Source organism: Varanus komodoensis, unplaced genomic scaffold (genome assembly GCF_004798865.1).
Source record: "Varanus komodoensis strain SLA01 unplaced genomic scaffold, ASM479886v1 scaffold2, whole genome shotgun sequence".
Lineage (NCBI taxonomy): Eukaryota > Metazoa > Chordata > Lepidosauria > Squamata > Varanidae > Varanus > Varanus komodoensis.
In genome coordinates, this window is record NW_025335568.1 from 8,418,026 (window position 1) to 8,442,473 (window position 24,448).

Sequence of the window (24,448 nt, forward strand, 5' to 3'; positions counted from 1 at the left end):
TATCCTTCTGGGGTTAAACACTAGTGTTCTCCCCAGGAGCTTTTAGCCTATGAGTAATCCATATAGAGTATCTTCTGTATAGCTTGAAGTGTCTGATCTTGCCTAATCTTGGAAGCTAAGTAGGGTCAGACCTAGTTGGAATCTGGATGGGTGTTGTGAACCTCCCAGAGAGCTTTGGCTATGGATGGTATAGAAATGTAATACCAATAGTAATAATCATTATTGCAGCAGCAAAAAAACTACAGCCAAACCTCAGTGTGTATATTCCAGGAGTATGCCATTTGGTGTTAATCATGCAGAAACTAATGGACATATAGCTCCAAAATACTTCTAGCAATCTAACATGTCCCAGAAATATTTAATTTAAACTTACACGTAGCATGTATATCTGCCTAGAGAACATTAGTTACTTGATAGATTAGAAGTTTGTGGTTTAGGGAATCTGTGGCCCACTCAGATCCATTTATTTGCTCTTTCAACGCTGACAACTCAGATCTTTTGGAAAAGCTTAACATACCACAGTGCTTCTGAAATGCGCTTTCTAATCTTAAATTCAACCGCCGTGTCATTAACAAGAGAACAGATTCTTGTCCTAAGAACAGAGGCCTCTATTGCATTCTTGCTTGGGTAGTAGCGACATGGAACACGGTTACCTGCTGTGCTGCAGCTCATTCATCGCCTTAAACTCTCAGCAGTATCTAGCTCCTAGTCTGTGAGGATTGGCCTTGCCAGAATCATGGAAGACAATCAACATTCCCTTCTTGGCATGGTTAGATAAAGCAAAGGTACAGTAAATGGAGGAGTAGCGTAAAGTCTAATCCCAGTGGTTGGATTCCCTGTTAGTAGTACCGGGTTTGAATCAAAGACTTATCCAGAGCTCCATGTGCCCTGCACTTTTAGCAGAACAAAACACACAGCAAGCCAAATTCTGTGTGCACAAGGGATTACTTTTGTTACCTGGATAAACTTTGCATGTTGAACAAATTTATATATTTTTGCTCATTTCAAATAATCTTGATTTATTGAAACATTGCCCACTGGAAAAGAACAAAAGAAGCATTTATGTAGGTAGAGCCTGGGATGAAATGACCCCAAAGTACAGGCGGTGTGTTCTGCCTTCATCCTAGAGCATCCTTCTGCAAGCTGGTGCCCTCCAGAAATTTTATTCCACTTCTATCAGCCCTAATGAATGGTCATTCATTGGGAATTCAGGGGACTGTGGTCTGAAACATCTGGAGTGCGCAAGATTGGAGAAGGCTGTTTTAGTGGACTGCAGTTGATTTTTTGTGGCACAAGTTGCAATCAAGACGTGTTATTAGCAGAAATAAGTTTACAGGACTTCCTGTCCTCCTTCTTTCCCCATACAGCTGAAAACCACCCCCTCTTTAATAAATGGCAGAAGGGCAGATCAGCTGTAACTTAACCTCTTCACACTGCAGTGGGAGCTGTCATGACAATGTGCTTTCATACCGCAATAGAATAAAATATCTCCCAATAGAAAACCGGCATGTCAGGCTGAAAGCTAGGCTGGAATCATTCTCCCTGACAACTCATTTTCTGTAAGTGAGGAGAACCATTCAGTTATGTGAGTGTCCAAATGCAACCAGAAGTGCAGTAGCTCAACCCAGAAAAAAAATTTGCCGCTTCATTTCCTGTTTGTGAGAACTGGACCGCTGTCTGCAAAGGAATTGTGTGTGTGTTCCTGGACAGCATTTTGGGAAATGTCACTATGTATGGCTATATACTCCCGGTTTTAATGCATACATGATGCAGAGAAGCACAGCATTAGGTAAGAGTTCAGTAGTGCACTTTGTCACAGGAACACATGGATTTGTTCGCATCAGCATTTTGTGGAAGGGTGAGGTCCATGCTGTTCAAGTTGGGGCATCATTTGGTCTCCCTGGGGAAGAATGAAGGGAGAACTGAGGATCCTGGGAAACTCTGAGGGAAAGGAATTGCCCTCTGGGATCAGACCAAATAAGTACAATTTGGATTCCCAACAGCAGCCAGATAAGATCACTCTGTATGCCTTTAAGCTCTGCTTGTGATCTTCCCGGGGCAAGCGCACTTACCTGTTGCTTGTTGTTGTCATTTAGGAATCAGAGGTATATATGGCTTCTGAACTTGAAAATTCTGTTTAGCGACTGTAGCCCATAATTAATGACAGCCATTCTCCATGAATTCATCCCTTTAACGCAGGGGTCTCATACTCAACTGACCTGGGGGCTGCTGGAAGTAGAGTCTGGGTGAGGCTGGGCCGCATCAAGTATTCACCGCGGTGGTGGTGGGCCGCTCATCCCGCGTGGCTCCCAGAGGCCGGCCCGGGTGCTGCCGGCGCTTTGAAGGCCGCAGGGCCCCCCGTGCCCCACCTGTCCCGGCACGCAGCTTAGAAGGAACATTGCGCCCAGGGTAACAACTCACGCAGGTGCGTGTGAGAAAAACGCGCGGGCCACACTATCACTAAACTTTGATATCAAGTGGGGGCCACAAAATATCGTCCCACGGGCTGCAATTGGCCCGCGGGCCGCGAGTTTGAGACCCCTGCTTTAAAGCTTTTTTTGTACCATTTCATGAGTTAACCATACATTGCACAAAGAAAGATGTCCTTTTGTCTGTTCTAAACTTGCTGCTTAGATCCACTGGATGATTTCAAGTTCTGGAGCAAGCAAGACAGAGAAAATTGTTCATATACTGTTTTCAGAGAGAGAAAATACATTTTCTTTGTATGTTGTGTTCACAGTTTTGTAAACTTTCTATCTGGTATCTTGTCCCCCCCACCCCTCTCCAATCCGCAACTACCCAATCCCTGTGTTTCTTGTGGCTCCCTTATTTTTGGTTTGGAGAGTTTAGGAGGTAAAGGAGCAGGTAAGCAATACAAACTGGAGAATAAGTAGTACAACTTCAGTGCAGCTTAGGTTTAGGTTGGTTGGTTTGTTTGTTTCAATTTGCATAGTTCCCAAATGTTAACTGGAAATGGACAAGATCCTTAAAACAGTTTTGTACTGAGATTCTACTGTTGTGTTTTTTTGCTGAGATGAGCTCCTAATGTGGTTAGTGAAACATGAAGAGAATAAGTTCATCAGTCAGAGTCAACAAAATCCAAAAGGAAGTCCTGGATCTTGGAGGCCTGCCCTATAGACACATTCCTCTGTCTCTCTGGCATTTCAGACACTGGACGTGTTGATTAAATGAACCCAAGTATCAGCCATTTCTCTCCATGTATGATGGCTTCCTAGGATTATTATTTTTTCTTCTCTAAAACCAGCAAAATCATCCCAAGCACCATTTCTTCACAAGCTGAGGCATCTTCTCTAAAGCAACAACAGTAATAATGAAACATCGACCCATTTAAAAAAAAAGGATATATAGATGAATGGATACATTGTAGGAAAAGAGCTCTACACTGTCTCTGAGTGTAGGACATGGGAAAACAAACTTAAACTGCAGCACATCAGATGCAGTCTAGATATCAAGAAGTTTCCTCACTGTCAGAGCAGTGCCGCAGTGGAACCAAGCCAGAAGAGGTGGTGGCTCTCCCACACTGGAGGCATTCAAGGCGAAACTGGGTAGCCACCTGAGTGAGATGGTGTAAACTGGTGTCCTGCAACAGCAGGGGGCTGCACCCGATGGCTTGCTTGGCCCCTTCCAACCCTCCTAGTCTTTGATTCAGTGAATCCGTATGACTGAATGCATCACATTCATTTGTACTGGCTGAAGATTATTGGAATACTCGTTAACGGCAACTCTTCCTTAGCAATTTTCATGTGAACATGTTAATAAAATACATTGTCAACTTGGGAGAAAGGAAGAGAGGAAAGTAAAAGAGTGTTTGTTCTTTCTAATGAGAACCACTGCACCTGTCTGTAGAGTATCAACTTCCCTATTGTAATACTAGCAGGTATTTTTTTGAAATTGTATGCTATTTAAATTGGTCTTGCCTGAGCATCTAGGATGTAGGGATCATTTTATGTAGCCCTGAAATCATTTAGAAATGTAGTTTATATTTTATATTTTATATTATTATTTAAATATAATTTTAAATATATTAAAATTTAAATATAAAATATATTTTATATTGTTAACTTATTTTATATTGTTAATTTATATTATTTTAATTGATTTATGTTGTGAGCTGCCCTGAGGCTTCGGAGAATGGGGCGGCATAGAAATTTTCTAAATAAATAAATAAATAGTGGAGGATATTAGCATGCATAAGCCACTTTTTCTTTGCAAGGAAAAAAAGGCAGGATAGAAATCTAATGAAAAAATAAAGGTGCCTCAGGAGACATTCATTATATGGTCCCATGTTTAAGATTTTTATTGCAAATGAATACATGTGACATGGCACAGACATTCAACACCCCGTCAGCATATTAAAATATTACCCAGTTTTGAAAAATGGGAGAATTTTTTTCTTTTCCAGCTTTATTTCTATTGAAATCAAAAAAGCTCTTGTATAGAACGGATGGTATTTTAAAATATCGACTGTTTTCTTCTTCTCCAGATGATGGGGTAAAAATCAACCTTTGGAGCCAAGCATTTGAGCATCTCGTTTATGGAACGTTTTGCTCTCAGTTTCCCTATATTTTGGGTGCACAAAGGTAGATGCTACTTATGTACCCCTCTCCTTTCCCTGATCAACCAACCCCTCTTGGTTTCAAGGATACTTCTTTGAGGCATTTCACATTGTCCTGATGTTCTGGAAAATCATAGGATATATTAAAGTTGCACTGTTAACGCACACAGGAAAGGCAGTGTGGTGTGCGATAAAAGTTATGGGTTGTGTCAACTGTTAGTCCTACCAAGAGTAGATCTATTGAAATGAAAGAGAGATAAGTTAGACTACCATTGTACATAACCCATTGGATATAACCCTGTGTTTCTAGAACATGAGGACTCTTTGTGGGCGAGCCGGACTCATTAGAATATGAAATGGGCTGTAATACTGTTTAATCACTGACCAAGTGGAGCATGGAAGCAGATTTGATAGGAAGAGCTCAGGCTAAGCCACAGTTTCACCAGACAGTGACACCTGAGAAATGTCAGCCCCATAAATAGTAAGACAGATATAAAGTCCAGAACATAGAAAGAAAATGCCAGAAGGACATTCTGGCAATAAAATAGCAATCCTCAGGGTTTTGCCAATATTGATCAGTGGCCCCTGAGGCACACCCTGTAACCTTTTCATTTCATTTTTAATGAATGTAGGTCACCTGCATCCATGAAGCTGTTACTAGAAGGGTCACACATGAAGTTGCTCACAAATTTAGGCATAAATCTCTTAAATGCCATTTTGAAATTATTTACAAATAGTCCACAATGTAACTTTTTAAAGATCTCCATTTTCCTTGCTATGGTACACAAATACAATCTGAATTGCCCAGTGGTAATGGGGCGGAGAGAGATTTATTTATTGCAATGAGAGCCGGTTTTTCCAGTTGCAGGTGCCAATAAGTGAAAAACTGGTTTTCGTTTTTACTGCAGGTGGGGAAGATAGCAGTGGATGTTTGCACCCAACTAATAAGGTCGCCCGGCTTGCTTGAAGCCGTGAAGTTGTACATGGCACACCCAGAGACAGCTGTGCCCGGGAGGCTGACAGTGCAGAAAAAAGCACAAGCAGGCAGAGATGTTTTCCTAAACAGAGCTTGAAGAAGGGGAGGTGGATGCATTTACAAATACAGTGTATCAAAGCACATGCCCGAGGAACCCCGCACTGAAACTGTAAGCACAAGGACGGACTGGTGCCTTCTAGGGCTCTTGCAACAGTGAAACACTGTAAGTCCTATAGAACAACATGGAGCTCATACATCACTCACATTTCTGTGGGACTCATTGCTTACTAGGTGTGCTCAGGACTGTAGCCACAGAGTTGCACCAGTGCGGCAGAGCAAGTACAACTGTCGTACAGGTTTGACCACTTTGGGCAATGCAACGACTGGCATGAAATAGGCAGCGTATGGCCGAGGTGTTATGATCCCATATCCAGCAGTGCCCTGGATACACTCGGAGCAGAGGAACTAGCGATGCCAACAGAGGAGGCACCAAGGCTGAGGACCAGTGCGGAGCTGGAGATTCCCAAGGCGGAGATGGAAGAGAATCCTAAGCCAAACTCTCTCAAGTCTGAACTAGCAACTGCATCCCCTCCTGCACTTTGCCAGCACACACATCTCCGGTCCATGGAGTTGGTGGGCCGATGCTGGCAGAATGCCAGGGGGGTGGCCTTGAAGGGCTGGAAGAGTGCTAGGCCCAAGCCTCTGTCAGGCTGCCTGCTTTTCAGGAAGGGCTGCAGTCTTCTGGGGGCTTCCGGACTGAAGTCTTCTGAGGGCTTCCTGGCTGAAGCATAAGAAGCTTCAGCCTGGTTTCAGGCCTCAACAAAGCAGGTCACTCTTTTGAAGCTCTCCAAGGAACCTGTTGCCTTGCTAGCACAAACCTAAGTCATCCTCCAGAATGTGAGCAGCAATAAGATGGAGTCCCAGAGCCCAACAGGTCATTGATTCAAGTCCAGCAAGAACCCTTTAGGGCCATTCCACCATCTTTAGCCGCATTTTATTATGGCACAGTTTTCAGTCCAAGATATGGGCTAGGGATCAACCATGAGGTTAGACATCCTCCAAGGATGTCCAGAGCCTCCCACAGCCACTGAATTTCCCCCTGCCTGAACTCTTGACTCCTTTCTGCAGACGGACGCCTACCGATTTCTTGTCCCCGGCCGGTACTACTGAGTTTCCCTGAAAATAAGACCTACCCCGAAAATAAGACCTAGCTGTGTTTATTCCCAGAGCCAGTGGGGAACATAAAGAGCCTTTTTAAACTTTATTTTTTAACTTAACTTTAACTTAATGCACTGTGTGGAGGAAACACGCTTATGCAGCTCTGCTCCCTCTGCTCCGTGCAGAGCCGCATAAGCCGATCCTTCTTCTATAGCGCCGGCTCCTGTCACAGGCGGAGTGATATCAAATGTACCAAATGTTCATGTATTCATGCTGTTGTACATGAATAAGTGTGGATTGTTGTACACATTTATAAAAAGACCTACCCCAAAAATAAGACCTAGTGTGTTTTTGTGAGCCAAAACAATATAAGACAGTGGCTTATTTTGGGGGAAACACGGTAACAGGAATGAAAGGAACAATGTTGATCAGGATGGAAGAATGTACATGTGTGAATTTTACTGTTCTGCCTAGAGTCCCAATCACTGGGAATAGGCAGGAAACAAACAAACAGAATGAGTGCATGCATATGCAAATGCATATTTATATATGGCGGCATGTAAATGGCCCTTAGACTGGATAAGTTTGTTGTGCATTCTGACACAACTACGTAAGAGCCATACTGGATCAGATCAAAGGTCCATCTAGCCTAGCTTTCTCTTCAAAATGTGGCCAACAAGCTGCTTGACTCAAGTATTATAAGTAAATATAATGGGCAACTCTGTATCTATATTAATAGAATTTATTGAAACCCTGAAAAATCAGTGAAATAATTTGTTAATGCCTTCAGGTTCTGAAGTCTAAAATTGAAAATGCTCTCCAAATATCTTTATGCTAAAAATATTCCTGATTATGCAATGTCTTTACAGACAAAGAATTGGATCCAAACTGTGTTAGTTGTATTTAATTCCCGTTGACATCAATTGAATTTTATCATGACGATCTTGTACTCTTGATCTCAATGGAAATTAGGCCTGAATTAAAAATCATAGCTCACTTGAAGTAAGAACCATTGGATCAAGTGTGGGGATGAAAGAACTGCTGATAAGGACACATTGCTATTTCAGGAAGATGGAAATTCAGTATAATCATGAAGGGTGTATTTCAAAGTGTTGGCTGGGAAGTAAGCTCCAAAATCTTATTAAGCAATAACAGGATTTATGTGCATTCCACCAACCTCCTTAGCTTTGTGTCCTGGAAACACGCGGTTTTGGACCAGTGCTATTTTCAGGCCAATGCAATATCATCTTGACCCTATAGTCTTTCCTTAGTAATCATGGATTTGGCTTGAAATCCACTTCCGACTTGCAATAGAGAAGTGGCAATCTTTTCCCATGGCATCAAGAAGACAGATCTCTCTCATACATCTTGGAAATTTTGTGTGGTTTCAAAACTTCTAAATTTGTTTGAACATGTATAACAGTAGAGAAAAAATTGGGGGAAATTAGTGCAACAGAGCCTGAGTCTTTGCACTCTTGAAAAAACCTGTCTTCAGCCCTATACTGCAGAGTCTACTCATTCCAGAAAAATGTTTTCATAGCTACAATTAAAAATATTCTCACAATAATATACATTCACTGGAACCACTTGAAGGAGCTAGTCAATGTAATGAATCCAGGACATTTGAATAAGGTTCCGGTTTATCAGGCAGGGTGTGTGGGAATCCAAGCAGGTGGTAATTTATTACCTAGAATAGTCTTGATTAGTCTTGATCATTTATTCTTGGATTATTTGTTTTCTCCTGAACTTGTAATATTTCTTGGATGTAATAATAATAACCAGAATGGAAAAAAACATGTTATCTAAATTATATTTCTAGGCAACTAACCTTATTGTACTTATGGAAGAACAATTCTGCAAGTAGCTTATTGGCATCCACCTATTTCAAATACAGTCTCACAGAAACTGGAAATTTAACTACTGGAATTCAAGCCAAAGGCTGGCTCTGTTCCAGGAATGCATCCCTGACAAGATGCTAGTCTATCTCAAGCATGCTAAAGTAGAGACGGAAATGTAAAACATTTAGTAAGATTGTATGGGGTGGAGAGAAAACTATCTTAATGTTTGTCTAGATATCCCCATCCCGCCAAGTTTGGGTAATGTTTTTGCCTATGCTTGATGAATAATATCCGAGTGAAACAGATGGAGCTACTGACCTGCATGTAAGGTGACTGCAAAAAGGTTAGAAGAATTAGTCATGTAGAGCAGACTGGTATTAATAGGTGCATTGTGGCACCCTTGGCATACAATACATAATTAAGTTGTTGGCACTCATGCTTTGATTAAATTGCTACCATGGTGCCCCCCCCCCCCCCAGCATGCAGTTCGGTGATTGCAAGACATCTCCAGGTCATTCATGTTACTGTGGAAATGATGGCACCGACTCCACTAACAGGTTTCTGTTAAAGTTCTCTCTATGATCCCCCACGCCGCCTTTTGAGATCATTTATTTATTACAATTTTATCCCACTCAAAAGCTGACAATCTCTGGGTTTGGCATTTAAAGCAGTTTAAAAAACCTAGCATCTAACACAAAATTCAGTATTAAAAATTAAAAGAGTTAAAACTATAGTATAAAAATAGAGTAAGGACTTATAGTAGTAGAAAGATTTAAAATATAATTTAGGATTTAAAACTAAAATTCTTGGGAAAATAAGACTCCAGAAAGAGTATGATCTAGGTCAGTGGTGGTGAAAATATGGCACACGTGCCGAAGCAGGTATGCAGAGCCCTCTCTGTCAGCACGTGAGCCAAGTCGCCCCAGCATCGCCCCAGTGGCCGAGCATCGGATAACAGCACACACAGGAGCCATGTGCATGCTCAGAAAGGAGCAGTGGTGCCAGGCGATGACGTCACGTGCCGCGACTCATTAGCCGTGACTTGTCCAAGCTTTCGCATTGCTGGTCAGTGCGCTGCCAAGGATATATATTTTTTACTTGGCCTGGCTGTGAGTTGTTTTTTAAAACTAAAACCTCAGTTTTCAGGCTTTTTTGCAGTGTTGGCATTTTGTAATAAATAAGTGGGTTTTGGGTTGCACTTTGGGCGCTCGGTCTCTAAAATGTTCATCATCACTGGGTTAGGCCTAGAAAAACGAGGTGTCCTGGTAAGATTTTGATGGTTGCCATGTGTTTAGGATGGGCAGAAATGATGAGCTGTGCAGAAAAAGCTACTCAAGGAAGGCTTTTTCAAAATCGCCCTCTTTTCAATGGAACTTTAACCCTTTATTAGTGTTACGGGTGTGCACGGGTTAGGGTTAGAAAAACGAGGTGTCCTGGCATGATTTTGATGGTTGGAATGTGTTCAGGAAGGGCAGAAATGATAAGCTGTGCAGAAAAAGCTACTCAAGGAAGGCTTTTTCAAAATCGCCCTCTTTTCAATGGAACTTTTGCCCTCTCTTAGGGCTAGGGGTGTGCACCAGGGTAGGGTTAGGGTTAGAAAAACGAGGTGTCCTGGTAATATTTTGATGGTTGGAATGTGTTTAGAATGGGCAGGAATGATGAGCTGGGCAGAAAAAGCTGCTCAAGGAAGGCTTTTTCAAAATCGCCCTCTTTTCAATAGAAGTTTAGCCCTCTCTTAGGGCTCGGGGTGTGCACCAGGGTAGGGTTAGGGTTAGAAAAACGAGGTGTCCTGGCATGATTTTTATGGTTGGCATGTGTTCAGGATGGGCAGGAAAGATGGGCTGTGCAGAAAAAGCTGCTCAAGGAAGGCCTTTTCAAAATCACCCTCTTTTCAATGGAACTTTACCCCTCTATTAGGGTTAGGGGTGTGCACCAGGGTAGGGTTAGGGTTAGGCAAACGAGGTGTCCTGACATGATTTTGATGGCTGCAATGTGTTGAGAATGGGCAGAATAGATAAGCTGTGCAGAGAAAGCTCCTCAAGGAAGGCTTTTTCAAAATCACCCTCTTTTCAATGGAATTTTACCCCTCTATTAGGGTTAGGGGTGTGCACCAGGGTAGGGTTAGGGTTAGGAAAATGAGGTGTCCTGGCATGATTTCGATGGCTGGAATGTGTTGAGAATGGGTAGAGAGGATGAGCTGTGCAGAGAAAGCTGCTCAAGGAGGGCTTTTGCAAAATCGCCCTCTTTTCAGTGGAACTTTACCCCTCTATTAGTGTTAGAGGTGTGCACCAGTGTAGGGTCAGGGTAGTGGAGGCAAACCTATGACATGTATGCTACAGTGGGCACACAAAGCCCTCTCTGTCAGCATGCGAGCCAAGTCACCCCAGCATCACCCCAGCAGCTGAGCATCGGATAAAAGCACACATAGGGGCTGTGCAGATGCAACTCAATAGCCGTGACTCGTCCAAGCTTTTGCATGGCCAGTCAGTGCGCTTCCAGGAGAGAGAGAGAGAGAGAGAGAGAGAGAGAGAGAGAGAGAGAGAGAGAGAGAGAGAGAGATGATATATATATATATTTGCTTGGACTGGGTGTGAGTTGTTTTTTCTAAACTAAAACCTCAGTGTTCAGGTTTTATTGCAGTGTTGGCACTTTACAATAAATAAGTGGGTTTTGGGTTGCAGTTTGGGCACTTGTTCTCTGAATGGTTCTCCATCACTGATCTAGGTTCTAGGTTAGCCTATCTGGGAAGTTTGTTCCAGAGCTGGGATGTAACACCAAAGAAGGTCCTAGTCTTAATAGCCACGCACCTTACCTCCTTTGACATGACTTCTGCAGAATGGCCACTGAGGTTGAGTTCACAGTCTGGGCAGGTATCTATGTGAGGAGACAATCCTTCAAGTCACCTGGCCCTAAACTATTTAGGGCTTTGAAGGTTAATACCAGCACTTTCAATCAGACCCAAACATGGACCGGCATCCAATGCAGAAAGGAAAGTACTGGCCTAATAGGGTCACACTGGCCAGTTCCCATTAGCAGTTTTGCTGCCCTGTTTAGGACTAGCTGAATCTTCTGGACCTTCTTCCAAAAACAAACCCATGTATAACACATTGCAGTATAACACACTGCACATTGCAAGAGGTTGCTAGAACATGGATAACTGCAGTTAGGCTATCTAACTTTCTAGTGCTCTCTCTTCCCCTGTCTGCTCGAAACAGTTCCCATGTCTTTTTGAGAGGCATCCGCAGGAGTACTGAGCCCCATCCTTACATCCTTCACTGGATCTGCCTGCTCACCACCATGGTCCCCAGCTTGTCTTGCTCCCCCTCTTCTTTCTCCTCGGTGCTACCACTCGCACATTTGACAGGCACAGAGCCAGGGAACAAGGAGGTCGTGGCTTCTGCTCCCCCTCTTTCTCACCACCACTATTGTCAGCAAGCCCCTGCTGGGGCGTGGACCCTCGACAGGCAGTCAGATATGGCTGTCCTTGATCCTGGCCTGTCCAGAGCATTTTGTTTCTAAGTCACACACACAGATGGGAAGTAAGGCTAAGAAAATAGCAGTCTCATTGAAATGTGTTGCTTTATAGAAAGGCCAGTCCTGATACTTCAAATAATTTATTTCTACTAGCAATTCAAAGGTCCTGTTTAGTGATCGAAGTGGAATCTTGCTTAAAGCAAAATTCAGAGTCAGTTTGGAGTTCCTCCTTCAAGAAAACAGAGGTATTTTGAAGCAAGCCAAACGAGTTTGGATAAGTCTAGAAAATTTCCCTTGACTATCAACAGTTTTATTTTTCTTTGTTCACAGGAAAATTCAAAGAAAATCTTAGGGTTCTTTCTGATGCAAAACATTGGTAGCAGATTTCCTTTGCATGTCTCACAAAGGAAATTGTAAAGGAAATTTCCTTTGTATGTCTCACAAATTTCCTGTGTATGTCTCTTATCTATATAACTTATAAATTCCTTCTATATTTCTCTAGCAAAATTTCTTGAGAGGGTTCTTCATAATGTTGCTATTGCTGTGATCTTGGATGAAATTAGGATAGATGAAGAAACAGTCAAGCAAATTTCTGGAAAACATTAATTGAATATATAGTGGTAGACTACATTATGTAACTAAATAAAGTCCCAAATTAATGGTTTTTCAGAATATGGGAGAAGAATATGGGGGGAGAGTTGTCTCTTCATGTTTGGAAGTTTCTCCATGAAGAACTCTTTGTGAGTCATAATTTTGGTAGCTGCTATTTTAAGAACACTCTTGTGTCAGGCTGATGAGTGGGAGTGAAATAAGAAGAGGAATATCAGATATCAGGTTATCAGATAAAAAGAAAATTGTTGCCCATGAGAAAGGCCGAGGGTTTTCCTCTTTTCTTTGTCCAATTATGCTGAGATAATACCCTCGCCAGCCCTGTCCATCACTCGCAGGCTCAATCAGAAAAAGCCTCTGACCTGGCCTGTTGGGTGAAAGAAACGGAACAATGATGAATTCACTTTTCCGTTGATCTTTCATGAAAGGTCTCAAAATGGCCAGTCAAGCAACTTGCAGAACAAGAGGGGTTTTTCCACATTGGATGGTAGGGACGAGAGGAAAGGGATTTTGGGAAAGGCAATCTTTCGTTTTCAGATTTGATTCATTTTCATCTCCTTCTGCCTAGGAGCTCCCCATAACATTCTGTATGCTGTATTGTTGTTTGTATATGGAGCAATACAGCGTTCTTTGCCTTTCTTTGCAAAGAAATATTTCAGTTAGCTTTTTCTGTCGTTGGCATCCTTTCTCGAAGGATATTGGGGGAAAGCTGAACTCCATTTTGTGGCTTGACAGTTTTCAACACCACAGACTGTCCAGTCCATCTCCATAACAATGGACCACTGCTAAAGCCGGAAAGCAAAATTTAAAATTGGAGCAGAGCAGCAGGCATGCAGAGGAAAAGGATGCAGTGGGGAGGCTGACACTGGCAAAGTAGGAGAGAGTTCTGTTCGGTCATGCCGCCTGTTTGGCCCTTATGCCTATGCTTTGGCTTAAACCTTCCCCCATCCCGGTGTTACCACTAATCACAGCAAGCAAGGACATCCCCAAGCAGGGGCAAAGGGGATAATCCCCCTCTTCTGAGTCATAATTTCCAGTTGGCCGGCTTTGTTGTTGTTGTTGTTGTTGTTGTTGTTGTTGTTTTGGCAGCAGCAGCACCAAACCTCTCACCCAGCTTTCCCCAACCTGGTCCCTCCCCGCCTTGAAATATGTTGGACTACAGCTCCCACTGTCCCCAGCAAGCATGGCATGTGTGACCCAACCTAGAAGGTGACCTGGGGAGGCACCATCTTGCCCACTGATTTTGCGAGAAGCAACCCTGCTCCAGGGGATAGTCTTCCTTGTTGGAAGAAGTGCGTGCTACCCGAGACGAAGCAAGACACCCAGGAGTTTAGTGTAGCTGCAGAGGGGCAGTTGTGCAGCAGCAAAGAGCAGCAGCAGTTAAAGGTACAATCCTGTGCAAGTGCAGACAAAAACGGGGGGAGGGCTACAACTCCCAGCATGTCCCACACTCTAACTATTTGCACCCTAACTATGTTGCTAGCTGATATGAATATTCGCGTATTTCATGGGTTGATGGGAGGGGAGAGTTCCTAGAGCTTATCATGCTCAATGTAGTTAAAATGTGTTGTTGTTGTTGCAGTTGTTGTCACTGTTATTTCCATATTGCAGGAGTAGAGCTGTGGCTGACAGTGCATAGATTACACTCACCCTGCAGAGTAGTCTGATGTTTTTATGCACATTTTGAGGGGGAAGAAAGGAGTTGCACTGGATAAGGAGCCCCACTAACACTGGAGTGAGCAGCCTCCCCAGTAGCAGACCGCTTCTCAGACAGGATGCAAGTGTGTGCATGCCCTCCCCCTCCTTGGAAAAGTTCCCGCAGGCACCCTGGGAACATGGAGAGCCTTTGACCAAGCCAGAACCTTGGTCCACGTGGCTCATTGTTGTTGACTTCACCCTGACTGGCAGCTCCTCCCAAGGGTTCCTGGCAGGATTCTTTCCCAGCTCCGCCTGGGGATTCGGAGGATGGACATGAGGCCACACGGCTGCCATGTCACTGACCCACAGCCCCTTTCCCATCCAAGACCACAAAATCAGTAGGTACATTGACCCCTTTCATCCCTGGTTGCCTTTGCTTTCTATGTTCTTTCTCTTCTTCTGGCCTGACTGCATGATAAAATGTTTCTCATTGTAAGTTCCTTGGGATGGTTTCTGTCCATCTGTCCTTCCTTCCTTCCTTCCTTCCTTCCTTCCTTCCTTCCTTCCTTCCTTCCTTCCTTCCAATGCTGCTTAAAAAGCAATATTAATAACATATAAACAATAATACAACTAGCTTTTTACCTTTGTCAGTAAGAGAAAACTGTGTTATATTGAAGTTTTAGTTGTGTATCCAAAGATGTCTATCCTTTGGGCCATGCTTTCTTCTCTTGTACAATCTCAGTGACATCACCAGATGTGGCACAATAGTGGCTCACAATAAACCAAGTCTTTTCCCCCTTGAGCTTGGAGAACAACAGTTCAGTTTTCCAAATGTGATTGGGAAAGAAAGCCACATTGCTTACTTGGTCTTGACTGGAGCAAACATCTGAGATTTCTGGACATAAATACTGCCTGCAAGCAAGACGATGACTTCTAGTTAGTGCTGCTAACTCAGAGGGGAAGCCAAACTGGAGGGACATGTCACATAACCGGCACTGACAGCACGGAGGTTAACTCAGGACAGACGAGCACTCTGTGAGTGTAACTTTTTCTTGTTCTGTTGTGGCGCAGTGCTTCTCTTCTCAGGAGAAACACCATAACCATCAGAAGAGCCATCAAAGGAAGAGGCAAGGAATATGGGGAAGCTTTTCTCTCCACACCAGGATTTGTGTGTGAGTGTGTTTTAGGGAGACTTTCCTGTGGGACAACCCACCATCTCAGACTGTTACGTTTGCACGAAGGTGCACTGAAAACAGCCAAACGAGACTGAACAAGAACAAAGGTTTGTAATCTCCGCATGTGCTCAGACCCTGTTCAGTGCATGACCCAGTGTGGGTGGGTGGGTGGGGTGAGAGAAACAAGCACAGTTAACAGGTTTGGGGGAAATGTCCATACAAAGAACAGCTTAATGATTTCTTGGGCTTATCTTTATAAGAAGGCTGTGTGTATGTAATTGATTTTTGTTTTAATTATTTGTTTGTCCTCAAACAGGGTTTTAAGGATTAATCTACTGAAAATCTAGGTGATGTCATGGGACACATAAAACTAATTAACCTGATACTTGCCCCAATTTTAGGCACAGATTCTGCATATGTCAGCTGCCATGTTGGTTCAGTCTGATAGCATTCATGCCCAGCATACATCTTGGGGGGCTTCACAAGAAATATATCTTCTCCTATTGCAAATCTCCAACATCTGAGAGTTAGAAATACAGATATAATGTCTCTGGAGAACGCTCCCTGTCATTTCCAGGGAGGGCTGAAAATGGTCCTTGTTTGAAGCCTGAAAAGATGGGCAGGATGATGGTGAGTGATTTGCTTTCTTTCCCCTTGCTTTCCGTATGTAGCTTGGCTCAATTTCTTGAGTTGCCAGGATGCTTCCAGATGAAGCTTTTACTATGCAATGTCCTGCTGATTTCCAGAATGTTATGGAGGGCTCCAGAGAACAGCGTCTTAGCTTTGTAACCCTCCCAGGTTTTGCCTCGGCTTCTTTTGTCTTTGCCTTACTACCGAAACTCTGGGAAGGCAGAAATGATGAAGTGGCTTTGGATGGGTAGTGCTAGGAGCTGTCCATCTGGAAGCACCACAGTGGCCAACAGCTCCTACATGCTGTCTAGCAGAATGGCAAAGCACAACGATATTAACACTCTGACAGCTCCCGTTATTTTCATCTTGTTGTTCCTACTGCTTTTGGCTTCTTCCTTACGGTCAGTGATTGCTCATGATCAAGACAGACTTTGGACTGGACCCATCTCCCATGGAGCAATTGGATCTGGTGAAGCCAAACTGCTGGAATCATCCCAGTGGCTGTAAGCCAGCTTGGCCCAGCCTGATAAAGCGTTTGTTCAGATAGAGCCTTTTGGCAACTGGCGTTTGCATCCTGTAACTTTTCTGGATGGGGTGCAATAAAAATAAACTAGACTTGAGGCAGACTGCAGTGGCAGGTGTGTATTTTAGGACTGTAATCATTATCTGTGTTTCTGCTATTGCATGTTCACGTGGTAGAGGTAGGAAGACTTCATATGGATGATTCATATTGTTCAAGCTTTCGCTGTTCCCTGAACATGGCTTCTATTATATTTTCTGTCCTTGCTCTTATTTATTTATTAGAGTCATATCTCACTTTTTTCTTCTGAACTCAAAGTAGTCCACATCATTCTCCTCGTCCATCTTATCCTCACAACAACAACCCTGTGAGGTGGGTTGGGCTGAGAGTCTGTGACTGGCCCAGAGTCACCCAGTGGGCTCCATGGCTGAGCAGGGAGTAGAGCTGAGATCACCCGAGTCCCACGCTCTTAATCGCTATACTACACTGACTCCCTTAGGCCAATTTGGTAGAAAGGGGGCAGAAATGAGCAGAATGAAGTCCCCAGCTTCATTTCCCGCCAAGGTTCAGTCCCTGCCATTTCCACTTGAAAAGGGTCTCTGGAGGCACTGCTCAGACAGATTTGGATAGGAGATCACAATGCACTCGAGATTAATAAGGGCCAGTGAGATGCGGCGGTTAGTGTGTTGGGCTCAGACTGAGAAGACTGAGCTTCCAGTTTCCACTTGGCCATGAAGCTCCCTGAGTGAGCTTGGGCCAGTCCCTGATTCTCAGCCTGGCCTACCTTATAGGGTTCTTGTCTGGATTAAACAGCATGGAGCAAGAGAGTTGTGTGAGCCACCTTGGACTCCTTGCAGGAAAGAAGGCTGGGCAGAATTAAATAAAATAATATTCTGATGCTCTGAGGCTATGATACGCTTTCCTCATATTTGAAAGTTGGATTAGAAAGCACTTTGCTATAAGGACTCGTACATATGTGCCAGTTCCCCGTCCAGTGGCTTCACTATGAAGCGGTGGTTTTGCATGTGTGATCCGCTGCAGAACGAACATTCATATCGTCCCAAGTCATCCCAAACGCAATGCTCTCTAAAGGAGCTCACAGTCAGCAAGAAATCCTCATGTGTCAAGTAACACCTGTGTGAACACGCTCTGTGTCTGTACCTGCTCAGTAAAGGCTTATTTTTTTCACCCTAGAGAGAGAATGTTCAGACATCAAGGATCAGAATATTCCGTAGCTCAGGGCATGAAAAGAAGCAGTTCTAGGGAACCTTGGGGAGAGCTGGGATAGCATTTTGAGTTCAAGTTCTGTAAGACTTGGCAGCATCCGATAAAGTTTTGTTCCACACGAAGCATCTTGTGGCACCCTTTTTATAAAGTATAAATGCAAGTGTTGTTATAGATAACACAGGAATTAAAGCAGCAGCTGCGAATCATTTGGGTCACTGGCCTACAGATCATTTTAGAGGAACAGCTTGCACAAAATATTTTTCTCTGCGCAAACAGAAGTGGCTCTTTATAGTTATGTGTCCTCATTGACAAATGTATAAAGTGACCATGTATCCTATTTTCCATAGGATGGTCTTTGGCAGGGCTTTTTTTGTCATAGAATCCGGCACCTTTTTTTCAATGGATTTAACGATGTGATTTTGAACAGAGTAGCAGATCAGCAGCAAACATCATTAACATAGTGCCTGCAGGCTGCTATTGTGTCTGCTATCTGATAGTGAGAGATAGCTGCTTGGGACGCTGCTCCGCTGCTCATCTTGGGATTGGTGTGTGTGCTTACTGCCGGCGGGGACAGTTCCGGCACCTTTTTTATATATATATATAAAGTACTGGTCTTTGGTATAAAGGGTGGACCAGTCCAAGTCCATTTGTGTTTTAGAATTAATACTTACCCACACACTGAGCAAGTGCCAAAAATACCTGGTCACACTCTTTGCCACTAGGGTGAAATGTACTGTGTTTGGATTTAGTAAATATTTTAAAGAGTGCATCCATGCATCCATATTTGCATGCATATATTCAAAAGAGTTTTGACTATTGGGCAAGACAGAAATTGAACAATCAAAATATGCAATTTGGATGCAGACAGATTCCTCTTTCGTCCTCTGTTCTGGGTGATCCATTTCTTTTTCGGGAGGCCAAAATGGCAACCCTAGCAATTTTATGAATCAGTTTGGCCCTCACAGTGGCTTAGAAATGTCTGCAATTAAACGAGACTTGCTCCTGACTGTGTATATAATGTCTTAGTTCACACAATCAAATCATGATAAATTTATCCAAGCACCCCTTCTTTAGTTTTGGAGGCCTGCCAAGCCCACTCTTTTGTATTAGTTTGGTTATATCCTTCCTGTTGAGAACAGACTGAGTTTTTGATTTTTGCAGTTTTATTTATCTGTCCAGCTGTTCTGTTCTTTTAAAGCTGAAGCAGTGCCCCTATTTCTTTAGTATAGTTTAGTATATTTTTAAATACATGGCACTATTTTTATAAGGACCCGTAGGCAGGAAATAGACTGAACATTTCCCAAGAATGACCAGAATAGTTTAAATGGTCATAATATTCATTCTTATGAAATTCAGCTAAATCTAGGCAGAAGCCTTTAATATATCAGGTATGTGTTGTTGTTTTTGCAGTGCATTCTTCTCATGAAGTTGTTTTATTCAGCTCTGGAACGGTTGAGTCCCATTCCAAGATTTCAGAACAACCATATTAAGGCCAACATTGAAAGCTCTTTACAGCTCCATATAACAGAATCTTCCAACCGCAGGATGGTGTGACTTTTTTATTTTTTATTTATTTATTTATGGATTTATATCCTGCCTTTTTCCTCAAAGGGCTCAAGGCAGCTTACATCATTCTCTTCCTCCATCTTATCCCCACAACAACAACCCTGCGAGGTAGGTTGGGCTGAGAGTCTGTGACTGGCCCAAAGTCACCCAGTTGGCTCTATGGCCGAGTGGGGACTAGAACCCAGGTTGTCTGAGTCCCAGTTCCATGCTCTTAACCACTACACCACACTGGCCCTTCTTCGCTATTTTTACTTCTCTATTCCCACCCCAGCAGCTCTGCTCCGCAGTGTAACCCCCCCCCCCCCAGTAACTGGATTCATGGTACAAATGTATGGCGCCACCATCTCCTGATAGGAAATGCTGTTCCATTGAAGCTGATGTGGCCTGTTCTGACCAGCAGTGGCTCTCCAGGGCACCTTTCCCCACGTTGGGGCTCACCATGTATATTAGACTACAGCTCCCATCATGGCCAATGCTGGAGGGACACTGGATGGTTTAGGCAACTGGTCTTTCTTAGACCCCTTATCCATGGGCTCAACTGCATAACTCCATAATATGTTAAATGTGTAACAAGTAGCTGATCCCCCTTGAGTTTTTCTTTTTAAACTTAGGTGTAAGTGGTCAGGGACCTCCATTTGTGAGTATAAGGACCTCTGTTTGGATCAGGGATCCCACATACAAGGAAAGGGGATTAAAATTCCCCACGTAGCTGCTCTCCTCAGTAGCTCTCCCTCCCACACAGGGAATAAAGAAAGCCCGGCACTAATGGAGGTTTTTTCTCTTTAGCCCCCATGCAAATCTGGGAGAGGCTGCGGCTGCATGATGGTGATGTTTCTCATCTAGCTTGGGGTGCTACATATTAATTTAAACAATTTGTTTTAATGCATCACGCAGTTTAGCTCTGAGATCCTTTTACTCAATTTACCTGCGTGGGAAGTATCTGCTATGACCCCCTGAGTTGTGGCCCCTTCCACCACCCTAAGGGCGGCTTATTTTATATTGTATGTTTGTATTTTATTCTAATGTTTACATTTTTAATTATAATTATTTAATTTATTGTTGTAAGCCGCCCGAGGCTTCGGCGAATGGGGCGGCATAAAAATGTTTTAATAAATAAATAAATAATAAATAAATGCTTTTAAGTGTACCAGATCTTGGGGGACACAGCAAATGTGTTACAGATTACTCATGGAGCTGCTAAACCATATTCCAGAAATGGACATAGGGTGGCAGTAAAGGACAATGTCACAGCGTGGACGTTTCATGCCAACTACTGGAAGAGCTACTGCCTAGAAGACACTTAGCTTGATCTCGGCCAGGCTGACTGGAGGCGATGAGCGTTGCAGTCCAACGCATGTGGGGCACACCAGGTTGCTGGAGGCTCCCTCTTTTACCGTCTCTTCGGCACTTGCACACCTGACACTTAAGGAGGAATGTGCCAAATAATGTGGGGGAGATCTTCCTAGCACCACCACTCCCCAAACCCTTTCCAAGTCTGTCATTGCTTTTATAACAGTCTCCACTATAATGGTTCATAGGAACACACAGAAACATATTGAGTCAGAAGGAGCCTCCCAGGCTATCTAGTCTAACCCCTGGCTCCAGCTGGCTCCACTCACGTCATCCCCAACACTGTACAAAATGTCCAACACTGTGACTGCAAATCTGATTTTCTTTCTACCGAAGCCCCTTTCCCACGTTACATTGACAGGGCGCCAAAGGCTCTCATGAACATTCCATTCTGTAATGTAACCGGAACATGTGCCTATTTACCTGCACATATTGTTCACAATTTTTATTTACAAAAGCACATTTTAGCCTTTTGCGATCCATCAATATATAAGATATGTCCATCAACAAATAATAAAAACTATATTTAAAACACTGAAAAATGTATTGCATGGATTCTTTCTCAACAGGGTCTTGCAGTCTGCCCGGTCTTTCTGAGGTGTCTTCCTGTGTAAACCATTATGAGATTGGTCCATTTATGCATAAAAGTGTAACTCCAGAATCTGCAGTGTGCAAACTGGTCTTTAGGCAATGCCTGCCCTGCACACTGCTCAGTTTTGTGTTATTTTAATTTGTCCTTCAGCTTTATTCATGCACTGTTCTCGCTTGCCTGCAGCAGCAAAGATGCAAACGACAGAAGAGCAGTAAAACGGACCAGAAAGATAGCAAGAAACATATGGCAGAGCTTAGGGGCCTCCCAGTGCGCTGCTCTGCAGATAGGAAAGCGCTCCCACCTGCTGCTTGACACAACAAGCAAGCTCCAGTCATTTACCCAAAGAAATGTTGCCATGGGGAGGGGAAGTCTTTAAAACTCCCAAGCTAGTAAAAAGTTCTTTTACTCGAATAGGCATCAAATGGACTCCAATTCAGAGACAGTTTGCAAATAAATGTGACAAGCAGGTCATGCAGCAAAATCTTGCAGTGCAGATTGCTCCTGTTCAAGGTAACGACCAGCCATTCCCTCTTCCAGGATTTTCCATTCCATTCCCCTCCCTGTTGGATTGTTGTCCCCACAGTCTTTGCTGAGCTGTTTTTGCCCTCTCCCCTTTTAGGTGTCGTGGCCTGTAAAGTTTTCCCAGTTCTGAAATCTTTGGGGCTTGCCCATGGTTGCTCATGCTTCCTACTTGTGTGTGGGCATTGTTGCATTGGCTGTGTACAGTTCCATGCTCAGGGAAAGCAGAGGAAGGATGTATCAAGCAAGGACAATAATAAAAATATGGAGTTGTATTAATTGTTTTGGTAAAAGGGGATATGATTATACAAGAATGTTATCTACAATCCAGCTCCCCAAGGTAATTCTGATGGGCTCTTATAGACCCAGGCATCCTATTCATACATATTTTCCTTCAAGTCAAGTCAGCTTTTGAAAGGGTAAAATGGCAAAAGCTAGAAACTGAAAAGGAAGAATGTTTACAGGTGCCATACTACAGGATTATCTGATCCTGTAGTCATATTCTTAAGACTGAATGCCCCTGTTTTACTCTCATATATTGCCTTTTGATGGAGAGCCAGTGTGGTGTGGTGGCTGGAATGCAGAAGTGGGGACCTGGGAGTACTGGCTTCTAGTTCCACTTTTGTCATGAAGCTCGCTGGGTGATTTTGGGCCAATGCTCCCTCTCAGCTTAACCTGCCTCACAGGATTGTTATTATGAAGATAAAATGGACTGGAGGGCCTTATAAGCTCTCTTGGGTCTCTCCCAAGAGAAAACAAAGGCAGGATATGAATGCTATTTAATGCTTAACAATACAAGCCAAGCATGCAAATTAGATTGCCTAGAGGTTGTATTGTCAATTAGGTGTTCATATATTGTTTATGTATCCTATAAATAATATTAAAACATGGAGGGTGTTGGAAATACTGGATGTGTGACTAAAACAATGGAATGGCTAATGCTACCTTATCTTAGCTGCTATATCAGCATACTGTGCTGCTTAAATGCAAATATTCACAATGCTTAGTCATGTTGCTATCCTTCAGTATCTTGCCTTTTTATGTGCTGTTGCTCCTACCTATTGATTGTGTGTTCTAATTGACCTTCATGCCGTGTTAATGAAATCCTCAAATGAATGAATAATGGCGTAATGGCAGATGTTACCAATGAACGGTCGACCCTTTTATTTCAGGAGAACATATGGAACATGAAATAGTACAAATCTGGAGGAAAAGAGGGGTATCTTTTTATACCCTGTTCTCCCATTGTGAAGTTTAGGACCCCGAGGGTGTGGAATGGGCTTCCACGAGAGGTCGTTGAGGCCCCATCGGTGAGGGTGTTCAACGATAGGCTGGACATGCACATGGTGGGCATGTCGTGAGCGGAGCCGGCTGGTGCCGGAGGTGAGACTAGATGGCCCGGGAGGCCCCTTCTGACTCGCTCTGTTTCTATGTTTCTAAGGTATGACACCCAAGGACAGGAACAGTTAAAGAAGAAATGCCTTTGCAGTCTTCATATCAGGCTGGGAGCCTTAACACAACTGAAATGCCTGTACATGCACCAGAGCAATTATGCAGCTTGTCCTCATGCAGCCAAGAGACAGCTCACTTCATTCCCATATTGGCGTGGGCGGTGTGTGTGCAGGTGTGACGAAAACAAGGTGGATCCCGTCTGCTCCTTCTGTCATTGTAAAGAGTTTCTTCTAAGTGAAGGGACTCATTCTATTAATATCTCCAACTAGATTTGACGAGCTGAAAGTTACATTCCAGTGGCTTCACCCAACAGACGCTTTTTATCAAGAGCCACTTCAGCTCGATCACTTACTTCACCCAGAGAAGTTCACACCTTCCTTAACAGACACCAGCTCCCGAGATTGTGGCCATCGTGCTGTGAGAATTCTAACCTATATAGGGCTTTTTTCAGGCCTGGCACTCGCCTCCGACATCTTTCGGCAGCTGCCTAGGCCCCAACAGCTGGGTCTGCCAGTGCACCGATGCATCTCTGATGAAGATGGGGCACTGTGCCAGGCAGCAGAAGCCGTCCAGCATTTGAGCTTCTGGCCATGTCCCTGACGCTGCACTGTGGGGAGCTCCAGTGGCAACGCCACCACTCAGCAGAGCGCTGCATCTTTCTGATGAGTCCATTCGGGTCCACTGGCAGGTGCTTTATGGAGAGCCCTCTCAACCAGGAGTCAACCTTGGCTTCCTTGACCTTCTGTGCAGTGGCAGCTTAAAGCTGTGATTCTCAAGCAAAATGAAGTTGCCCTATATGATTCAGTCCAACTCATCCAGGGCTGCCTTCCGCGGATGTTTGCCCTGCCTCTCTCCTCTCTTCTCCCACATTGATCCGGCGTTATTTCTCGTTTTCTTTCTTTCTGCCCCTCTGAGAACAATTCACATTAAGTGCATCCTAGGAGAATGGACGTTGGTTAAAGGAGCAGGGGACAGACCCACATGGCTTCTGACTGTCCTGGAGCCCAGAGCAAAACGGAGATGGCCATGAAGCATCTTTGGCCATGATATGGCCATGATATGGCCATGAGGCTCTTTGGGAAGCTTTGTCCCCAGGATCTGCTGACTGGGATGAAGTCTGGACCCAGCCGTGCTCCTCAGGCACGATT